Source organism: Gorilla gorilla, chromosome 10 (assembly GCF_029281585.2).
Source record: "Gorilla gorilla gorilla isolate KB3781 chromosome 10, NHGRI_mGorGor1-v2.1_pri, whole genome shotgun sequence".
NCBI classification, from domain to species: Eukaryota; Metazoa; Chordata; class Mammalia; order Primates; family Hominidae; genus Gorilla; species Gorilla gorilla.
The window spans coordinates 71,221,080-71,233,263 of NC_073234.2; the positions used below are offsets into that span (position 1 = coordinate 71,221,080).

The 12,184-nt window shown below is 38.7% G+C and overlaps 1 long non-coding RNA gene across 1 annotated transcript in view; it reads left to right on the plus strand.

The window, feature by feature from the left end:
• Positions 1 to 423: 423 nt before the first annotated feature.
• The window catches only part of LOC129525766 (uncharacterized), a 50,658-nt gene continuing 38,897 nt past the window's right edge, over positions 424 to 12,184 (plus strand). Inside the window, exons 1-2 of the long non-coding RNA XR_008670231.1 lie at positions 424 to 477; positions 1,715 to 1,794. This is a non-coding gene — a long non-coding RNA (uncharacterized lncRNA). The remainder of the gene's footprint in view (positions 478 to 1,714; positions 1,795 to 12,184) is intronic.

Consider the following 12,184-nt stretch of genomic DNA (forward strand, 5'->3'; position numbering starts at 1 on the left):
CCTGTTTAAATCAGTGCTTTTCAAACTTCACCATGAATCAGAATCACCTGGAGGACTTGATAAAGCACTGATTTCTGGGCCTCACACCTATGAATATGTGGTTCTAAAATGTACCCAGGTGGTGATGCTGATGCTGCTAGTCCCTGGACCAGTACATCCTGGGTTTGGGCCTGGGAATCTGTGTATCTAATAAGATGCTTAACTGTTTCTGGGATTTCTAGAGTCACCCCTTTGGGGATCCATGAGTAGAACAACATTCTCTAAGATATGAGTGCAGCTCTGTATTCATATAGTTAGTGCTGTATTCACAGAAGTAATCTTGTTTGCTCTTTTAGTTTTAAAACTCACATGACACAGTGTTAGGGTGGATTATTCATTTTTTAAAATCTTCAATTCTAGAAATGAAAGGAAATCAAGATAAGGTGAAGAGGAGATCAGTTGCCTCTGCAGAAGGTGTCTGAGAAGGTGATGTTGAAGGTAACAAACTTTGTCTCTGGATAACAGATCAGAAGTTGGAAAATACTGATCCAATGTAATTGGTTTTTTACTTCTTTAAGAAAATGACATAATCCTACGTATTATGTTTCCATTAAAATCTTCAACTGCTGAGAAGCCTATGGAAGTTAAGGAGAAAATCCTTTTCTTCAAAAATTGGAACATAATGGCAAAAATAGTTCTCATAATGACAAGAATGCCAGGATTTAGTGAACACTGTGTAAAGCTCTTAATTTAAAATTGTATTTCTTGCTGTGTGAGGCTCTAACAAAACTTTTCAGCTGTGTCGTTCTCTATCGGCTGTGATGTTAAAGGCGATTCTATGCTCATTGTCAACTCCTGTCAGTCCTGACTGAGTCCCAGGGAAGCTCAAGTTCACCTGGGCTGCACTGCTAAATGAACAGCCAGGGTCTAGGTAGGGACCTTCACAGAAGCAATATTTGACACAACATATTCCCTGTCCATTCTCCATAAGAATTAAGAAGTAGGAATGAGAAGCCACATGATGCAGTGAAGAGAGAATGGATTTGGAGCCAGACAACCTAGTGTTACATGGGACCCTGCTGTGTGCTTGGAGTGACCTTGAGAAAGTCACAACAACCTCTTTTGGCTGTTTCCTCCATTGTAAAATTTAAGGGGTTTTGTTGGTATCAGATGATTCTTATACGAAAGTGCTTTGTAAACCAGAAAACATGGGACCCACTTACTGCATTGTTTAATAGATAAACAAGATTCATTTCTAGAAGTCTGGAGGCCTGGGCCTGATGCTGAGTGTATATTAGTACAAGGTTGCTGAAGGAAAACAGAGAGAAAAGAAATATATAGATTTAAAATAAATGTTAAATGCTTTATAGAGCAGAACAAGACTCTATGTAAGAAATGAACCAACTATACGTTTTGCAGAGGGGCTCACTTGCTTTTTGGTAAGTGTGTGGTTTAGAATTTCTTAGATGTAGTTTATTTTTATTTTTTACCCCTATTACTCTATCTCTGTCAATAAGATAACTGTAGTAATGCCATATACAAAATTCAGTGAATCTTAATGCATTTCAGATTCCCTTTATATGATCCAGGATAAGAAAAGTCCTCATTTAAGCTGCTGCATTGTTCAATGCAAAATAAAATAGAATCTGGTATAACTTTACTTGCAAATTGACATCTCTGTAGCCTATGATTAGGACAGAATTCTTACGCATTTTGTGCTGGTTGATTTCACAAGGTGCCACGGGGTTAGACAAAAGGAGCAGATCTTCAGTGTGTGTCCTCAGCCAGATGCTGGAACAACTGGAAGGATCGCAGGTACTTTTGCAGAAATGTAGACATATAAGGTGACCTCAGCAAGAGCAAAAAGTACAGACTTGAAGTATTTCCAAACTTGAAGGGATTATTTTAATATAGGGTTGATTTAGCAAAACCGATGGAATCGATATTTATTTACTTAAAGAGCTGGCTGCTAGAGAAATAATATATAAAAAACACAGTCCCTACCCCCAAGCAGCTTCTGTTTTAGTGGGGAGGACAGGCACATTTATGCCCCAATGCTGTGAAACAGCAGCCTGGCTCAAGGGGTCGGGGGTTGACAGGGAAGTCTCATCAAGAATAGTGACATCTACACTACGACCTGAAAGATCAGGAGAGTTGAAATTCAGCAACTTGTGAGACTTGATTCCAAAAGATGAGGTAAACCAAACTGGTGCTGTTCTCAGGAATTCAAAGCCTGAGGATGTGGCAATGTTTATGAAGACTGAAATGACAGGTGTGTAAAGAAAAGAGAAAAGGAGAGGCTGGGGGCTGGGCGTGGTGGCTCACATCTGTAATCCCAGCACTTTGGGAGGCCAGGGCAGGCAGATGGCTGGAGTTCAGGAGTTTGAGACCAGCCTGGCCAACATGGTGAAACCCCGTGTCTACTAAAAGTACAAAAATTAGCCTGCCATGGTAGCGGGTGCCTGCAATTCCAGCTACTCAGGAGGCTGAAGCAGGAAAATCGCTTGAGCCCAGAGGCGGAGGTTGTGGTGAGCTGAAATGGCACCATTGCACTCCAGCCTGGGCAACAAAAGTGAAACTCTGACTCAAAAAAATAAATAAATAAATAAATAAATAAATAAATAAATAAATAAATAAAAATAAATAAAAAAGGGAGAGGAGAGGCTGGGGACATCCCTCTGACTAGTTATGAACAAGCAGGAGAAGCCCCTGAGCAGAGAGGGGAGGTGGGGCAAGTGCGCAGAGTGAAGCCAGGCAGCTGTGCAGGAGGCCTGTGGCTGGGAGAGAGGGTGCTACCTCGCTTCCACGCCGCCATCTGGTCTGGTTTCCAAGATGCTTCATGTTCCTATTATTTCCTGCCCTTGGCTTCTATGAGATTCCTCTATTCTCAGTCAACCTTATCTTTACTTGAACTACCCTGTATGGATCTTTGCGCTTTATAAGCCAGAAGATCTTGAAGTCAATGGGAGACCAACCAGAGAATTATTGGTCACTGCACTCTACGTTTAATGTCAGTGAGTGAGGTACATGTGGATGAGTGAGTAGCGGTGATGCCAGCTACTATGAGGACATCCAAAGGGAAGCTAACGGGGAACCTGCAGAAAGATCAGGATTGAAATAAATCTCATTGTTTACAGAAGAGTGAACCTCTGCCCAACTGAACCTGTGATTTGGTTATTCATACTTAACTGATTTTAGAGCTCAGAGGTGATAAAGAACTAGACAGAAAAGAAACCAGGTCTTCTGGCTCTTTAAGTGACTCAAATTCCTGAGATCATCAGGAAAACAATATCTCCCCTAACTCAATGCACCATCTACTTAGCTAGAAATACAAGAGTTATGCAGGACCCTGGAGCTCATCTAGCCCAGTTCACCTTGGGCTAGAGCTATATGGCCTTAAGCTAATATTCTCACCACAACATCCTTGAGCAGCAAGTTTCTTTTCATAGTCCCAAGCTCCTGCAGCCAACAAAAGAACTTCTTTTCTTCCCTTACAACTTATTCTATTCTCATATGCTTTATTCTGGCAAAGCACTACCAATTTCCACTCACCTAAATTAGAAACTGGAGTCATCTTCAACAAATTCCCTTTCCTTCTTGTACATTGGGATCAGAGTCCTGGCTATGTTTTGCTTTGTTGCCTTGAAGCAGCCTTTCTTCTCTTTCTTTCTTCTGCTACCACTGTCTGCCTGCATCAAGACCATCCCCATTTTGTGCTCTATTAGTAAGTTTCATCCCAAATCAATCTTCCTATCTTACTGATTTTTCCAGATCTCCTTTTCTATTTAAAATCCCCTCTAGAGTCAACTGCAAAAGCATGTTTTATTATACCACCTGGAATTTAAGGTTCTCTGCAGCCTGCTAAAAATGGCCATCTCTCCAACCTTATTTCATAATTATTTCTCCTATATAGTACACAATCTGAACCGTAATTTTATTGTTCTACAGAAATGTCACATTTGTTCATAATATAAAGCCTTTTTTATTTAGTGGCCTTTGCCAGGTCTGTTCCCATCCCTCCCTTCCACCTGTCTAAATTTTGTCTAGATAATTGACAGGTTTGGTATTCCTACATTCTTTATCAATCTTTCATTTCTTGAACTCCACTGATACTTGCTGTTGGTGACACATAAACCATCCAACCATGCATTGCGAGTGTGTGTCTGTGGGGGTGGGGGGGTGGGGGCGGCAGTTATCACTGTTGAGTGTAAGCATAAGGCAGGTTCTGCACATCTATTGAATTTACATGGAAATTGTGGTTCTATTGAGAAGAAAAGTGCTGATAGTAACTTTCTTTGGTTGGTCTTGGAGAAGGTTACTGACAAGATAATGAGTTGCCAAGGATGTTCATGAGCAGAAAGCAAGTGAGACCTGCATCAACCTATCGTAGCTGGTGCCAGGTGAGATCTGGAGGCCCTTTAAAGCATCTGTGCTAACACTTGGAGTGGTGAGGGCAAAAATAGAGGGCAGCCTAGGCAGGCAGGTCAGATCGCCAATGCCTGGTGAGCAGAGCAGAAGGAGCTAGGGCAGGGTGAGCTGCTGCATGCTGGTCTTAAAGCTATTTGAAATTGAGGCTGGTGTCCTTGACAAAGTAGACAATGTGCTTCCCCACAAAGAAGAAAGCTTATAAAATAGGTCAACCTACTACGTCTTTATAGAAACAAAGGATTCATAAGTGAAAGAATCAGATGGATCTTTTGATTTTGAGCAGCAATATTCTTATATATAGCAAACAATTACTGCTTAAATGTTTTAAAATGTACTTGCATATGTACCTATTGCAGGCATATTCATATGACAAAGAAATATTTTGGGCTTCTGTTATTTCTTCACTGAAAAGTTTTCTCAAAGGCAGAACAACAGAGCTCTGATTATCTTTTTGAACTTAATTCATTCTGGATTTTTAATGTTTATTTTCTTGATTAAAATGATTTGAATTTAAGGGGGCCAGACAATTTAATTAAGTGCCAGTGGATGAATGCCAACTGTCCCACAGTTTCATCTTCCCTTTTCCTTTCATGTATTTTTGTTTTGAATTTCTTTAGTTTTTTTCTGACTAACCAACGAAAATGCATGACTAAATCATTTATGCTTAATTCCTGGCTTATTTTTGCTGTATATTCTGTTTTGTTGGCAATATATTTTAATGGCTTTCTTCCCCTTAGCAGAATTTGTGGTAGAAAATTGCTTTTAAGGAAAAAAAAAAAAAAAAAAAAAGACCGGGCAGGACAGAAATTTTAAGCTAATCACTTAGTTTCTGAAATTTTAGCAGAAATAAACAAGTTGATTAGTTTGAAATGTAATTCATAGGCAATGAGTTAAAAAGAAATACTTGAGTTGCTGATTACAGCTAGTTCAAATAGACCCCCTGAAATGTAATTCACTCTTGGAGTGATTCCAAATGGCTTCTGTATTAGTCAGGCTTCTCCAGAGAAAAAGAACCTACAGGATATATAGAGAGACATGTAAGAGGACATTTATCATGCAAATTGGCTGATACCATTTTGGAGGCTGAGAAGCCCCACAATATGCCATTTGCAAGCTGGAGAACCAGGAAAGTCAGTGGTGTAATTCAAGAAGCAAGCTTATAAAATAGATCAACCTACTGTGTCTTCATAGAAACAAAGAGTTTCTATAGGATTTGTCAAGAAACGAAGGGTTTCCCCTTGAGTACTGGGGGAGAGAGGGTGGTTGGTAGAAACTCTGGAGTCTGAAAACCCAAGAACCAGGAGCACCGATGTCCAAGGGCGGGAGGAGATGGATGTCCCAGCTCCAAAAGAGAGAGAGAATACGCCCTTGCTCTGCCTTTTTGCTGTATTTGGATAGGAGCCCAGAGGTGATAAAGAACTAGTCAGAACATAACCCAAATCTTCTGGTTTTTTTAAGTGACTCAAATTCCTGAGATCATCAGGAAAACAATGTCTCAACAGATTTTCCTCAACGGATTGGTTCTTGCCCACCCATGTTGGTGACAGCAGATCTTTTTTACTCAGTCTACTGATAAAAATGCTAATATTTTTCAGAAACACCATGACAAGACTGACAAAAACAATCAAAAATAATGTTTTCCCAAATATCTTGTTGTCCCTTAGCCCAGTCAAATTAACACATAAAATTAATCACTGCAGTTTCTTTCTCTTCAAATTTTCAAAATTTTCCAAATGCTGTGATCATATTTCAAATAGTACTGAAAGAATTTTTAAGCAACATTAATCTGACATCAAATGCACTGAAAGGTAGTTTGTGTCTTGAATTTTCTCAGCACAGTATACATGTATTGAAAGGGGACATCCATTTGGATAAAGGATATTCCTGATTCTTCCTAGTATATCTGTATCTCTCTTCCCTTTTCCCCCTAATGTTTTTTTTCCTTTGGATAATTTTTATTATAGATAATTCCAAACATAAACAACAACAAAAAAAGAGCAGCATAGTAAGCCTCCAAGTACTCTAATACTTAGCTTCAAGAATTATCAACTCATGACCAATCTTGTTTCCTCTATACTCCTACCTATTTCTTCCTTCTCAAACATTGAGTTATTTTGAAGCAAATTCCAGACATTTAAGTTGTTTCAAGTATAAATATTTTAGTTTGATCTCTGAATTACAAGGATTTCTTTAAAAATGTAATCCAAATGCCATTACTACATCTTAAAAAAATTGAGATTATTGACTTCATCAAATATCCAACTCAAGCCTCATATAGTTTTTATAGATGTTTATTCAAATCAGGATTTAAACAAGATCTGTATTTTGTATTTGGTCTATATGTCACTTAATTCTCTTGTAATTATAGGTTCCCTTCTCTCTTGCTCCTTTTTTTCCATCACAATATAGTTGTTGGAGAAACTGATCGTTTATTTCTATAGATTTTCCCAGTCTAGATTTTGCTGTTGTATTCTCATGGTTTTATTTAACATCTTGTTCTGTGTCCTGTATTTCTTACAGTCTGGTATGTAGATCAGGAGGCTTGACCACAGTCTTCTGGCAAGACTACTCCCTAGATGTTATTCTGAACTCCTGTTAGGAGGCACATATCTGGTTGTCTGTGTCACTTTTTGTAACGTTATTATTGATCATTGGGTTCAGGTGTTGTCAGCCTTATGGATCTATTATAAATCCTCCATAAGTTTTTTACTTTACAAATTCAGTAGCCATTACTCTTGATCCATTATTTGAAGAAGGGTAGATTATTATTTAAAAAAAAACAATTTTGGGGTTCAGGTAATGACTTAATGACTAAACTATGTGGTTTTTCTGAGAGTTTGTTGTGGTTCAACCCTTATCTTTGTACATTTTAATGCGAACTCACAAGGAATCTTGAATTAACTGGTAGACACATAATATTGGTCTAGATAGTCTGTACAAAAACAAGCCCAGAGTGACCCCTGAGTCAGTGAGGAAAACATAGCTCCAAGTCTAAAAAAAGGTAAGATGTAAAAATAATAATAAAAAACTGGAATCAGTATATACTGCATTATTTATACATTAATATGTTTATAAAGAATAATACCACAGTGAGAAACACTACTGAAATATCCTCACCTTCTGCATCTTTCATTTCATTTAACTCTTAGCCTTTGAGGATGGGGGAGTGAATAATCCAATGCATTGATTCCTACCCTGATAATCATTGATGATTTTCCATTGCCCACCCTGGAGGACTAGGAGAAAATGAGAGGAGATCAGGTGGGAAGAGCTGAGAGTAATGATCCAAATCTATAGCTATGTGTGAAGCTGATTCATAGATAAATTGATTGTTAAGTGTGAAAGGTAAGTTAGAATAATCGGGTCTGACATATATCCCAATTCAGAAATCCCTCCCAAAGAATCTCTGTTAGATGCAAATTGACCTGTTTTTACACTCTGCCTTTTTATTTGCTGAACATTCTTATTTTTCACCATTGATTCATGTGTTCTTTGAGGGCAAGGGCTTAGTCTAATTAATCTTTACATTCCTCATAGGGTGTAGTACTGTTTAGCTTACTACAGATGCTTACTAAGCTTGTCCCAACTGATCAAAATTAAATACAGATATTTAATATCTTTTCAGCTGTAAAGGGGGTGGGGGTGGGGGCTCTTAGAATGCCTTCCACTTCGCCTTAGTGCCTAAACACAGACAGAAGACAGAAATGAGATAAACACTTCAAGCTACCCCTGCTATCCATCAACCTCTGCCTCTGGGCTCACTTGCCCTTTCTTACCAGTGATGTCAGGAGTTGATAACACGCTTCTGAAGGCCAGCTATGCCACGTGTGGGTTTTATCCCCCTTCCCATACTGACCTATTTAGAATTTTTTAAAAATTCAGTTGAGTTTTCAATTTCAGTATTCCAGATACTATTCAAGTGACCATAACAAGCCCACTAATCTCTCCTTAGCTTTTTCTTATTACAATTGCTGTTTCCAGTGGTCAAATAGGTAGCACATTATGGGAAGCTTAGAGGCCAGTGGGGAGAGGAATTATAGTGGGATGGGAGATACAGGAACCCAGGTCAGAAGTGGCAACCCAGAGGTGCAGATTGTTCCACCAGGCGGGCAATTTGGATAAGGCAAGTAATGTCAAGGAAACATGTGAACCTGGACTTAGTGGGAACTTCAAGGGGTGCCACCGGCTTCTACTGCCATGGGTGACCCAATGGTTAATCCTGCTCCCATTAGCCAAACCACCTTATCATATAGATTTAGTCTCCTTTCCCCGAAGGTCACCATTTTATTCTTAGGGAGATGCATAGACAACTTGCATAAGTTACGGCACTTTCATCCCCAAAGCATCTCATGTTGAAACTACTGTACTGAGGACATCTCCCAGAGTGACACATCACTTACCAATATCAAATCATTCTCTTTTCTGAACCTCAGTTCCTGCTTTCTGAGTACCATGGTGCCTTTTGCCTCCATTTACATATTTTCCCACTAAAATTTCTCACAGGTTTAATTCACATTTTCCTGTTTTACATTAACCACACACACATACTGGATAGCCCACCTCTCCTCCTTGCCCCATCTCTAGTCCAGGCTACCTTTGCTTCTGTGTCTACTTCTGCCTCTTTCTACACATTCTTCACCTGGAGTCACTATTATTCACATAAATTCATGCCCATTCAATCGTATCAGTTACCTTCAACACCACCGCCCAAACCACCACCACCGTGCTCCTTCTGTGGTTTCCAGCTGCTCTTTGGACAAAGCCTCAAACATTTATCTTCATCTACAACTGCATGATCTATTGTGGCTGATTCTTCCATCTCATCTCACAAGGAGCTTTCTGTACTTTGCCCACGCCAGAATTCATTCTCTCTAGTTAGAATGTCCTTTCACTGCTCAGCTCAAATGTCTCTTTCTTAGGGAAGAACACCCCATCATATGCTCTTATAGAACTTTTTATCTTTTAGCAATTATCTTTGTAACATATTTGCTTGTAAGCAAATTATTTAATATGTGTTTTTAAAAACCCTGTCTTCTTTTAGTGTACTATTGAATAGTCAGTACCTAACATCATAACTACTAGATGTACCAAAAAATAATAAATTTATAAATAAATTCACAAATTTAAATGGATCTATGTAATAAATTCTATCTTCCCTTATCTTCCCTTTTATGATAATATTATCAGTTCCAGAAATGTTATTTAATACAAATGAGGTGATTATGAGTTGTGTTTTAATTATTCTCTTTTTCATTCCTACCTCCTGGCCTTCAACTCGTGGTTACTTTTACCACGACTCCATGATACTACCAGCAGGCCATAAGTATCCCTCTGCGAGGTGCCATACAGGACCAGTGGGGTTTTGCCACCATCCTTCTGTTGGTCATGATGACCTGGTGAAGTCTGCAATGCTTAGCAGCATTCAAGGAGATTTTCTCTAAATGCAAATGAACTCTCTCTACGTGTAAAAAGAGATGCTTATAGTCATGTATTAGTCAGCTTGGGCTGCCATAAAAATACCACGGCAGGAATTAATTTTCTCATAGTTCTGGAGTCCAAAAGTTTAAGATCAGTATGCCAGCAGGGTTGGTTTCTGGTGAGGCCTCTCCTCCTAACTTGTAGATGACCACTTTCTTGCTGTGTCCTCAGATAATTTTTTTCTCTGTGCGACACACTCCTGTGTCTCTTCCTCTTCTTATAGAGACATCAGTCATATTGGATTAGTGTCTTATGGCCTCATTTAACCTTAATTACCTCCTGAAAGGCCCTGTTTCCCATTGTGAGTCACACTGGGATTTAAGACACATTGGATTTTGGAGGGACACATTCATTCCAGAACAACTCTTCAACATTTTCCCTAGGGGTCTAGGTCTAAATGGAGTCTACTCTCCTAACTACAAAACTTTTTCTCTTTTGGCTCTCACTGATAGGTAACCCCTATTTTAAAAGGCTCTATCAGTAGTTAAAGGATCACTTTCACTGTAGCATTCTTTTGTCTGTTTATTATCAACTCTAGGAGAATTAGATCAAAACTTTGAAATTAATATATATGCATTATTTTGCAATTGTCTAACTTTTAAGTTAAATATTTGACTTAATATAATGATAACATAATTTTAAGTACTAAAAATGAAGTTAAACAGATACAAATAGAGCAAGAGCAGGGATAAATTTAGAACTAAGATTTGAATAAAAACAATATTTATTTCTGAAAGTTTTGTAAAGTACTTAGGATATCCATACTTAAATGGAACCATAATGTAAATACTTCTGTAAATCTATTTATAAATGGGCTTTTTAAAATAATGCAAAAAAAACCATCCTTTAATAAACTCTGTGATACTAATTAGTTATATAAGCCAAAGCTCAAATTTAATTTTCCCAGTAATGCAGACCCTGGCCTTTTTATTTAAAATGGATTCATGTTTCTTCTCCCAAAATACCCATCTTCTTTTCATGCTTTTCTTTTTTCAATAACACTTACCATTTTCTGAAATATCATATGATTTGTGTATCTTGTCTACTGTTTGTCTATTTCAACTAGAATATAAGCTCCATGAGGTCAAGGTCTGTGTGTTTTGTTCACTAATAAATCTCCAGCCTCTAGAGCAGTGCTTACCATGTGACAGGCACTCAATATACATTTGCTAAACAAATACATAAATTAGCAATGTCAACTATCTGTTCAATGGGATTTGGATAGCCAGATCTTTTCTTTGTGATGTAAGCTAAATATAACTATAAAGTGGTGCATCAGAATCACCTGTAGGGTTTGTTATAGCAGATTGTGGGGACTCCACTCCCAAATTTTCCAGTTCCGTAAATCTGGGGTGACCCTTGAAAATGCGCATTTCTAACACATTCCTGGATTTTAATGATTCTGAGAGTAGAGAAGCCACACTTTGAAAAATACTGCTTTAGGGAAACCAACACGCAACAACATCTTGAAATGCTGGGAATAAATATGAATTGTTAACATCTGACTTGAGCTCCTGGTTTGGTACATCTGCTATATTATAATGAACCTGAGGAACACATAGAGTGGAACACTGGACTGCTATGCCATAGGTGGTTTCCTTGACTCCCTCCAGCTAATTAAGTAAAGTAGTGAGTCCCCACAGGCTGTCGTCTTGGTCAGGTGTGTTAAATGTGGAACTTCATGATGGCAGCAAACTCACATTCAGGCACGCTTTGGCCCTCCCCAGAGTGTCTTTGTTACCATGATGACTGAATGGAAATTTCTCATTGGAAGGCAACAAGACTTTGCTTTTGGTGGAATCTTTTTAAAATAATTTCTAATGCAGTGTTTAAAAATAAAGCAAAGTGGCTGGGTGCAGTGGCTGATACCTGTAATCCCAGTACATTGGGAGGCCAAGGCCAGTGGATCACTTGAGGTCAAACGTTCGAGACCAGCCTGGTCAACATAGTGAAATCCTGTTCCTACTAAAAATACAAAAAAATTAGCTGGGCCTGGTGGTGTGCGCCTGTAATCCCAGCTACACGGGAGGCTGAGGCTCAAGAATCGCTTGAACCCGGGAGACAGAGGTTGCAGTGAGCTGAGATCGCGCCACTGCACTCCAATCTGGGTGACAGAGTGAGACTCTGACTCAAAAAAACAAAACAACAAAACACACACACACACACACACACACACAAATAAAGAAAGAAAAGTATTCTTTATTGAGATGGTAAGATTTAGCCCTTCCATGGTGGCTTTCATCCTGAAATTTTGCTGCAAACATTCACTAATGCTTCAGGCAATCCTTGGAGGCAACTT